The 10708-nt window shown below is 46.1% G+C and overlaps 1 long non-coding RNA gene across 1 annotated transcript; it reads right to left on the bottom strand.

Annotated features, from left to right (window-relative positions):
• Positions 1-814: 814 nt before the first annotated feature.
• On the bottom strand, positions 815-3147 carry LOC108536883 (uncharacterized). Its single transcript, XR_001887646.1, has 3 exons — positions 3064-3147; positions 2253-2452; positions 815-961 (listed from the first exon to the last, which is right to left on the bottom strand). It is a non-coding gene; the product is annotated as an uncharacterized LOC108536883 (long non-coding RNA).
• Positions 3148-10708: the final 7561 nt, after the last annotated feature.

Here is a 10708-nt window from a genome sequence, read left to right as displayed (position 1 = left end):
ACTCCGACTCAAAAAAAATAAATAAATAAAATAAAAAAATAAAATAAAAAATAAAAACCCAAATAAAAGATGACTGGTTAAAAAAAAAAACTCCCAAAGCCAATTAATTAATAACACAGTCCTAAAGCCAATTAATTAATTATACAGAGACAATGAACTGACTCTGATCACCATAGATATTAAACAAACAATCAAACAAAACCAGAACAGCCGCCGCCTTGCTTGGGATGTGATGGAAAGGTAAGTGCCTCTCCATCTTGTCTCGGAACAGCCCAGTGGGAGCTAGCAGGAAAGCAGCTGTTTTCAAACAGGTGTTCCCGGTGTCATCTTGCTGTCCTCCCTCTCCGACTCTACCGCACTCCCTAGAACATTATTTTACTGAACTACCGAAATGACAGATTGAGAAGGTCGGCCATATCTGAAATAAAAAGCATATCCAGGCCAGGCGCGGTGGCTCATGCCTGTAATCCCAGCAATTTGGGAGGCCGAGGCAGGTGGATCACCTGAGGTCAGGAGTTCGAGATCAGCCTGGCCAACATGATGAAACCCCATCTCTACTAAAAATACAAAAAAAAAAAAAAATTAGCTGGCAGGCACCTGTAATCCCAGCTACTCGGGAGGCTGAGGCAGGAGAATCACCGGAACCCGGGAGGCGGAGGTTGCAGTGAGTTGAGATTGCGCCACTGCACTCCAGCCTGGGGAATAAGAGCGACACTCTATCCCATCCCCCCTAAAAAAGCATATTCAGCTCAAATCTCACTATCTGACACGAGACACACAGGTATCTATCTGGTTCCTAAAGAATCTCTGAAGAACAGCAATACTCACCATCTCCTCCTGATGCTAAAATTTCCCCAGTTGGAGAAAAACGCACGACATTGACGGCTTTGGTATGACGAGCAAGATTGGACAAAAATTCCACGATGGCTTTTCCATCTGGTCCCTTTTCTACCTTCCAGATCTGTCGATACCAAAACATTCATTTGAAAAACATAGAATGGGCACATATTGTACTGTTTGTATTAAAACAATATTATGGGCTGGGTGTGGTGGCTCAGAACTGTAATCCTAGCAGTTTAGGAGGCCAAGGTGGGTAAATCACTTGAGGCCAGGAGTTCAAGACCAGCCTGGAAACATAGTGAGACCTGGTCTCTACAGAAATTTTAAAAAATTAGCCAAGTGTGATAGCACATGCCTGTAGTTCCAGTTACCCGGGAGGCTGAGGTGGGAGGATCACTTGAGCCCTGGAGGTCAGGGCTGCAGTGAGCCGATCAGGCCACTGCACTCCAGCCTGGGCGACACAGTAAGACCCTGTCTCAAAAAAAAAAAAAAAAAAAACTATGCTTATTTTCGGAAAGAAATCCCTATCTAAAACATAAATGTCTACTGTTCCCCTCCACCTTCTTTCTAGAGCAACTTGTTACCCAATAGGAACCAGGATCAGAATCCCAAAACAATGAACGTCCAGTTACAATAATCTAGGGAAAATGAATCAAATAAGAAAGCAGAGCCGGGCATGGTGGCTCAGGCCTGTAATCCCAGCACTTTGGGAGGCCAAGGTGGGTGGATCACCTGAGGTCAGGAGTTCGAGCCCAGCCTGACCAACATGGTGAAACCCCATCTCTACTTCATAAAAAAATTAGACGGGTGTGGTGATGAGTGGCTGCAGTCCCAGTTACTTGGGAGGCTGAGGCAGGAGAATAGCTTGAACCTGGGAGGCAGAGGTTGCAGTAAGTCGAGATTGCACCACTGCACCCCGGCCTGGGCAACAGAGCAAGACTCCATCTCAAAAAAAAAAGCAGCTGTCTTTTGCTTTCATTTTTCACCGCAGGCCCTGGAAATTTAGCGTTCTGGGCTAGATGACAAAGTAGTTTGGATTTGTTGACATATGTTCATTTATTCATTCATTTACTTAAGAGAAGGGTCTGGCTCTCTCACCCAGGCTGGAGTGCAGTGGAATGATCGTTGCTCGCTTCAAACTCCAAGACTCAAGCGATCCTCTCACCTCAACCTCCCAAGTAGCTGGGCCTACAGCTGCACACCGCCACATCCTGCTACTTTTTCATTTCTGGCTACGTTGCCTAGGCTGATCTCGAACTCCTGGACTTAAGTGATCCTCTTACCTCAGCCTCCCAAAGCACTGGGATTGCAGGCGTGAGCCACCGCGCCCAGCCGACATTGGTTTTAAATAAAAGAATGAAAACTATTGCTTCAAGCAGTGTTCCCAGATGGCTATCTCTGCCCCAGTTTACCCTGACAGCGGTGTCCACGCCCGCAGACGCCAGTCTGTGGATCCTCCCGGCCGCCCCATGCTGGAAGTCCAGGCTGTACACGGGCTCCTTGTTGTGCCAGGCTATTTCACAAGTGATGACTTTCATCCTCCTGAGTCTTGAAGGGGCAAAACGTTTCTCCGGCACCGTTCTACTTCAAGACAGAGGAAAGCTGCAAAATGCTGGTGATGGATTAAACAACAGTGTTAGCAGCAGCGAAGGGTTACTGAGCGCTGAATAGGGCAGGAGCCATTTAAAATGCACACTGCATTGGGAAAGGATGTTAATGTTGCCATCTGACAAGAACATCTTGCTAGCTCCACCTAAAATGCTTCGCTGGGTCCTGACATCCACAAGTTTATGATACGCCGCTACGTCCAGAAAAGCAAAACCAAACATCCAGGTGGAGGCTACCTACGGGCCCCGGCCATCTGCACTGCCTGTCCCCGCTTAGTAGGGTCTAGGGGCGCGCCCTGAGAGCCCAGGTAGGGGCCCGCCCCGGGAGGGGCCTCCCGGAAGAGGGGGGCAAACGGGGTAGGGGACCGGGGCGGCGGGGCGAGAGCAGAACTCCGCCTTTCCCAGGGACCTGGCGCTGGGCCCGGGAAGCTGGGACGGAGGCCGCCGGGAGGAGGCCGCGCGGGGCCGGGGGTGGACGGGGCCTCGCCGCCCGAACGCGCGCCCTCCGGAACTATCCCAGGCCCCAGGGGCCCGCCCTAGGCGAGGGCCTCTGGCCCCAGATCGACCCGACCAAAAGAGCCGCGGAGCCGCCCGGGCCAGCCCCGGGAAGCGGTACCTGCAGGGACCCGGACGGTCAGGGGAGCCGTCACCTCCCGCGCAGCGCGCGCCGCTTCCCGCGCGCCGCAGGCCCCGCCCCCCGCATGGGTGGGACCTCATGGACGCCCCGCCCCTCAAGCGCCCCTCAGGTCCCGCCCGACGTGGGCGGTACCCCCAGGGAAGCCCCGCCCCCTCCTAGGCCTGGAGGCAAGTCCCCCTCTGGCCCTGGGGTCGGAATCCGGGCCGGAACTTATTCCCGCCAGACCCACGACTGCAGGAAGAATGGATTCATTATTATTTATTATTATTATCCATTACTTATTCCTTGTTGATTCGTTCTTTTAGCAAACGTTTACAGAGCCTGGGCTATGTGTTAGACCGACCCTATGGAGGGCGAACACGACCGGTTCTCTTGCCCCTTCTGCAAACAAAAACTGAGATCTCTGGGTTTCTATATTGGCTTCTAGAACATTTGGGAGGGTTCAAAGCTATGAAATTGTTCAGTACCTAGCGCAAGGTTGTTTACATTTTATTATTATAGTAGATGCTATTTTATTATTATAGTATAAACCCTTTCTAAGAACAGACTCACATTTTAAAGTGAGGCAGTAAATTGATCGGTAGGCACAGATACCGCAGGCCTTTGAAATGGGACATTTTCAGATGAGACCTAATTTACTTGTGGACTTCGCAGAAGGCCAGGAAACAAGTACCCCTGGATGCGCTGCTTTTCCTGGATAAAAGAAACACACAGGTTTATCTGAGGAACCAATGCTCTAGGATTTTTGGAAAAAAAGAACAGATATGGATTCTTTTTTTTTTTTTTTTTGAGACGGAGTCTCGCTCTGTCGCCCAGGCTGGAGTGCAGTGGCCAGATCTCAGCTCACTGCAAGCTCCGCCTCCCGGGTTTACGCCATTCTCCTGCCTCAGCCTCCCGAGTAGTTGGGACTACAGGCGCCCGCCACCTCGCCCGGCTAGTTTTTTGTATTTTTTAGTAGAGACGGGGTTTCACCGTGTTAGCCAGGATGGTCTCGATCTCCTGACCTCGTGATCCGCCCGTCTCGGCCTCCCAAAGTGCTGGGATTACAGGCTTGAGCCACCGCGCCCGGCCAACAGACATGGATTCTTATGTAAATACTGGCTGATGCTTTTAGCCAGCTTTATGAAAGGTACAGAGATTGCCTAAAAATCAGTGTCTCATGTTGATAAGAATGGCTGTATGCTCCTTGAAGCCTGATTTCTACAGGAAGCTAGAATAACATAATCCGAATATGCAGTTTTTAGATTTTTCTCTCCAGAATTTACAGATTTTGGACTGGGAATGACTATATACTTTAGATAATTTGGCTGTTATGAAAGTACAGACTCCTGGCCCTACCAGCCCCATGATTCCGAACATCCAGCAGAGGCCCCAGCTCCAGGAGCTTGCATTTTCATAAACCTCAGTCTGTTTTGGAAAGCTCGGGATTCTTGGTGTCTCTCCAACATCAAATTTCTCCAAATTTCTCATAAATGCTATTCATTCACAAATGAATAATCTGCCCACCTCTTGAAGTGTCACGACGCTGAACTGTGGATTTAAAAGATAAAAACACATGCTTTAAGTACTAAAAGTACACGAAGGAGTTGGCTTTCTTGGCGAACATTTTAGAGATCCAACTTCAGTGCCAACTTGATAAGCCAACACGGGCAGGGGATGCGGCTCCAGAGAGAGGCCCTGGGCTATCTCAAATATTTTCTCAAAAAAAAAAAAAGAAAGAAAGAAGTTATTTGCTCAAAACCTCAAAGTTTGCACCACAAATGTTGGACTAGAGAATTCCTGCCGGGCATGATGGCTCACGCCTGTAATCCCAGCACTTTAGGCCGAGGCAGGCGGATCACGAGGTCAGCAGATCAAGACCATCCTGGCTAACACGGTGAAACCCTGTCTCTACTGAAAATACAAAAAATTAGCCGGGAGTGGTGGCGGGCACCTGTAGTCCCAGCTACTGGGGAGGCTGAGGCAGGAGAATGGCGTGAACCCGGGAGGCAGAGCTTGCAGTGAGCCAAGATGGTGCCCCTGCGCTCCAGCCTGGGTGACAGAGCTAGACTCCATCTCAAAAAAAAAAAAAAAAAAAAAGAAAAGGAAAGAAAGGAATTCCTATAACGCAATTCTAACTAGATTCCTCAACAACCACTGGCCTTCAGCTTGGGCCCCAAGCATCCATTTTGGGCAGAACTGCCTCCATTTAAGGGGACCAATGTTATTTGGTTCCTGAGAACTTTTTAATAATGAAAATTGATATAAAAGCACTAACTCTTAACTCAGCTTCAAAAAAAACTTCTCAACACACTTTAATTTCCATTTGTAAGTGTGAACATTCTAAAATCAAAATCTGAGCCAGGCATGGTGGCTCACATCTGTAATCCCAACACTTTGGGAGGCCAAAGCAGGCAGACTGCTTGAGGCTAGGTGTTCCAGACCAACCTGGCCAACATGGCAAAACCCCTTCTCTACTAAAAATACAAAAACTATCCAGAGTGGTAGTGTGTGCCTGTAATTCCAGCTACTCGGGAGGCTGAGGCAAGAGAATCACTGGAAGCCAGGAGGCGGAGGTTGCAATGAGCTGAGATCGCATCTCTGCTCTCCAGCCTGGGCGACAGAGTGAGACTCTGTCTCAAAAAAAAAAAAAAAAGTTTTGATAACAGAAATAAAAAGTTCAGTAAAGGGTTGGAAAAAAATGTTGAGGATATATCAGAATAAGAAAAATAGGGAGAAGCCAGGCATGGTGGCTCACACCTGTAATTCCAGTACTCTGGGAGGCTGAAGTGGGCAGATCACTTGAGGTCAGGAATTCGAGACCAGCCTGGCCAAAATGGCGAAACCCCATCTCTACTAAAAATGCAACAAACAGGTCGGGCGCGGTGGCAGGCGCCTGTAATCCCAGCTACTCAGGAGGCTGAGGCCAGAGAATCGTTTGAACCTGGGAGGCGGACATTGCAGTGAGCCGAGATTGTGCCATTGCACTCCAGCCTGGGCGACAAGAGCAGAACTCCATCTCAAAATAATAATAATAATAACAATAATCATAGCCAGGCATGGTGGCGGCGCCTGTAATCCCAGCTACTCGGGAGGCTGAGGCACTAGAATCACTTGAACCCACGAGGCGGAGGTTGCAGTGAGCCAAGATCATGCCACTGCACTCCAGTCTGGGTGATAGAAAGAGACTCGGTCTCAAAAAAGAAAAAAAGAAAAATAGGAGAAATAATAGAAATCACTACAGGAGAATGGCAACAACAGGACCTCTGGCACACTACTGGTAGAAGTATAAACTGATGTAAATACTTTAGAAAACTGTTCAGCAGTGTCTAATAAAGTTATTGATATGCCTACCCCATGACTCAGCAATTCCACTCCCTGGCATATGTATCAGGAAAACAAAAGCAAACTCATACAAGAATCATTATTCATAACAGCCCCAAACTGGAAAGATACCAAATGTCCACCCACAGGAGAAAAGGTAATCAGACTGTGCCATATTCATACCACAGCATTCTACTCAGTAATCCAAAAGAAATACTGACTGTGATAGTTAATTTTACGTGTCAGTTTGCCCGGGCTAAGACATACCCGACAGGTGGTCAACATTATTTCTGACTATGAGGGTGTTTCTGGAAGACTTTAGCATTTGAATCAGTAGACGGAGTCCAGATCTGCCCTCACCAACCTGGGCAGTATCTGGGGCATCATCTAACCTGTTGAGTCTGAAAAGAACAAAAAGTGGAGGAAGGGTGAATTCTGTCTCTTCTTGAGTTGGGAACATCCATCTTCCACCGTCAGATGTCAGAGCTCCTGGTTCTCAGGCCTTTCGACTCCAGGACTTAACGCCATTGGTGTCCCTGGTTCTCAGGGCTTAGGAGTGGGACTGTTATACCACTGGCTTTCTCGGGTCTCCATCTTGCAGACAGCAGATCATGGGACCTCTCAGCCTCCATAACCACTTAAGCCACTCCTCCTGATCAATCTCTTGCATCTATTATATTGGCTCTGTTTTTCTGGAGAACTCTACACTGACTGACGCAGGCAGCAACATGGATGAAGAAACATTGTGATGCACACAAGGAGTTACTATTTCAAGTGACTGGCAAACACAGAAATTTTATACTACCCCAAAGAAAATTTACCTCCAGTCATACTATGGCTAGAAAATACTGGTATTGTTACATATATGCGTATTTATGTATACATTGGGAAGAGCAAATAATTATGTGGTTAGGAACCAAGATTTTCAGCAAAAGAGACTATAGTCTCTTTTAGTTCAGTCCACTAAAAAGGCCTAGAAATGCCCAAACTAGGCCAGGCACAGTGGCTTATGCCTGTAATACCAACACTTTGGGAGGCTGAAGCAGCCCAGGAGTTCAAGACCAGCATGAGCAATGCAGCAAGACCCCGTATCTAGAAAAAAAAAAAAAAAAAATCAGCCAGGCACGGTGGGACGCACCTATAGTCCCAGGTACTTGGGAGGCTGAGGAAGGTGGAGCACTTGAGCCCAGGAGTTTGAGGCTGTAGTGAGCTATGATTATGCCATTGTACTCCAACCTGGACAACAGAGCAAGACCTTGTCTAAAAAAAAAAAAAAAAAAAAAAAAAAAAAAAAAAAAAAAAAAGCAAAAAAGAAGAAGAAAAAAAAGAAAAAGAAATGGCCTAACTAAAAACAATGACTACATCTGTGCCTAGATTATGGTCTTCAAATAGCATTTCCCACAAAACAAAGCAGAGCTCTTGGAGAAATGGCTGTCACCAAGTCTAGATCAGGAAATTTATTAGATGTGTTGAAATCACCTTACATCTGAAATACCCTGGAGTATACAGAGTATAGAAAAACAACAACAAAAAAAAACAAAACCATAAATTAGGGTTCATTCCCATAATCCCCGCACTTTAAGAGATTAAGAGGTGGGGGAGTGCATCGCTTGAGCCCAGGAGTTTGAGACCAGCCTGGGCAACAAGGCAAAAATCTGTCTCTACAAAAAAATACAACAATTAGCTGGGCATAGTGGCGTCTGCCTGTGGTCCTGGCTACTCAGGAGGCTGAGGTGGGAGGATCACCTGAGCCCAGGAGGTTACGACTGTAATGAGCCCTGATCGCGCCACTGCTACTCCAGCCTGGATGACAAAGCAAGAGCCTGTCTCAAAAATATGTATTTTTTAAGGCCGGAAGCAGTGGTTCACACTTGTAATCGCAACACTTTGGGAGGCCACAGTGAGCAGATCCCTTGAGCCCAGAATTTCTTGAGACCAGCGTGGGGGAAAAAAAAAAAACCTAAAACAAAACAACCAAGCAAGGTGGGTTGGACAAGCTTGCTGGTACCTCAATTGCCTCCATGAATATCACATTTTGAGAGAGATTCCCACCAAGGGAGTCACAAAACAAGGGAAATTGCCTAGAAAAAAAAAATTATATACTCAAATTACCTTGAGTCTTGGTTCAGATCACAGTACAAACCAAGGGCCTCACTTCCAAAAGGAACCCCATGGGAGATTTGGAAGACTTGAGTCTTTTGTGAATATAAAACACCATTACATTTTATTATGAAAATACAGCCAGCTGGGCATGGTGGCTCATGCCTGTAATCCCAGCATTTTGGGAGGCCAAGGCAGGCAGATTGCTTCAGGTTAGAAGTTGCAGCAGCCTGGGCAACATGGCAAACCGTCTCTACAAAATATTCAAAAATTAGCTGGGTGCAGTGGCATGTGCCTGTAGTTCCTGCTACTCGTAAGGGCTGAGGTGGGAGGATCACTTGAGTCTGAGAGGTTGAGGCTGCAGTGAACTGTGATCATGCCACTGCACTCCAGCCTGGGCAAGAGTGATACCTTGTCTCCAAGAAAAAAAAAAAAAAAACCCACAAAAAAAAAAAACAAAACTACAGCCAAATTCTAGATATTCACATATCAAGCACATACATAACCTAAATATTGTTAGCCAGGTTGGGGTAAAAATCCTTTATATTCAAATTTAAATTTATTCTGTCTTGTTACCAAGATATTGAGTCCTGATGACTCTCTAAGAAATTGTGGCTCTAAAAGGTTTCTTAACTCCTAACCAGACTTTCTTCCTACAGGCTAGTATATGAAAGTTAACTCTGTGATCAAGAAACAATTCTAAAAAGCAACACATTTATTTTTTCCTCTACACCAATCAGGTATTAATAGCATTCACTTTATGAGCGGTGACCAACATTCAACAGACAAATATGCAAAGACAGGATTCTATTTAAATTTTCAAGCCACTTCAGTGAGTCCCTGTTTATGAGACACTGCAGAAAATAGGACTTAACCAGTCAGGTGCGGTGGCTCAAATGCCTGTAATCACACTTTGGGAGGCCCAGAAGGGTGGATTGCTTGAGTCCAGGAGCTTGAGACCAGTCTGGGCAACATGGTGAAACTGTTTCTACAAAAAACAGAAAAATTAGGTGGGCATGGTGGTGCACGCCTCTAGTGCCAGCTACTCGGGAGGCTGAGGCAGGAGAAGCATTTGGGCCTCGGAGGTTGAGGCTGCAGTTAGCCATGATCACACCACTGCACTCTAGCCTGGGCAACAAAATGAAACCCTGTCTCAAAAAAATAAATAAATAAAAAATAACAATAAAAAGAAAAAGACAACCTACTGTGAATTTTCTGAAATAGGAAGAAATGGGTAGTGTCTGGGTAGTTTTGGGTGATGTGTGGCCAAATTAAGGCAAGCTTTCAGCTTCTTTACAGCAAGAAGAACCCAGTAGAAAAGAATAGGCAAAGAACATGTATAGAACACAGAAAATTATAATGGCCAATATAAGGACTGAGACAAATGTCAGCTGTCATATTTTCACATATCAAATTAAGTTTGAGAGATTTTGAGGAAAAGTCGTATTTATTACTCGTCCTACGTATAAATTCCTGCAACCTTTTTTGGATGGCAACATTTATTTAAATGTACATGGCATACATTCTTTGACCTATTACATTCACTGTTAACAATTTACACTCTGGATGTAATCAGAAAATCATGTGTGGTATGTATTAATTTTCACAATATGTTCTTTTTTTTTTTGAGATGGAGTCTCGCTGTCGCCAGTCTGGAGTGCAATGGTGCAATCTCGGCTCACTGCAACCTCTGCCTCCTGGGTTTAAGTGATTCTCCTGCCTCAGCCTCCCAAGTAGCTGGGATTACAGGTGTGTGCCACCACACCCGGCTAATTTTGTATTTTAGTAGAGACGGGGTTTCACCATGTTGGCCAGGATGGTCTCGATCTCCTGACCTCGTGATCCACTCACCTCGGCCTCCCAAAGTGTTGGGATTACAGGTGTGAGCCACCATGCCCGGCCAGTATATTCTTTCTAACGAAAAGTAACTATTAGGAGCATATTCCTGTGATGAAATGTTACTTAAGCTTTTTGAAAGAATGGTATGGAAATGTTTAGTTATCAATTACATGGTATAATCCCGTTGTGTAAATTTCGATACAAATATATGCAGTTTAATGTAAATAAAATACATACACATGAATGTGTGGATGTATGCACAAAAAACCAAATGGGGGGCGGGGCAGGGGGTCACAAGCCTGTAATCCCAGTACTTTGGGAGGCCAAGGCGGGCGGATCACGAGGTCAGGAGATCGAGACCATCCTGGCTAACCTGGTGAAA

This window comes from Rhinopithecus bieti, unplaced genomic scaffold, assembly GCF_001698545.2.
Source record: "Rhinopithecus bieti isolate Rb0 unplaced genomic scaffold, ASM169854v2 scaffold_13207, whole genome shotgun sequence".
Lineage (NCBI taxonomy): Eukaryota > Metazoa > Chordata > Mammalia > Primates > Cercopithecidae > Rhinopithecus > Rhinopithecus bieti.
This window is presented reverse-complemented; position numbering and strand designations above follow the sequence as displayed.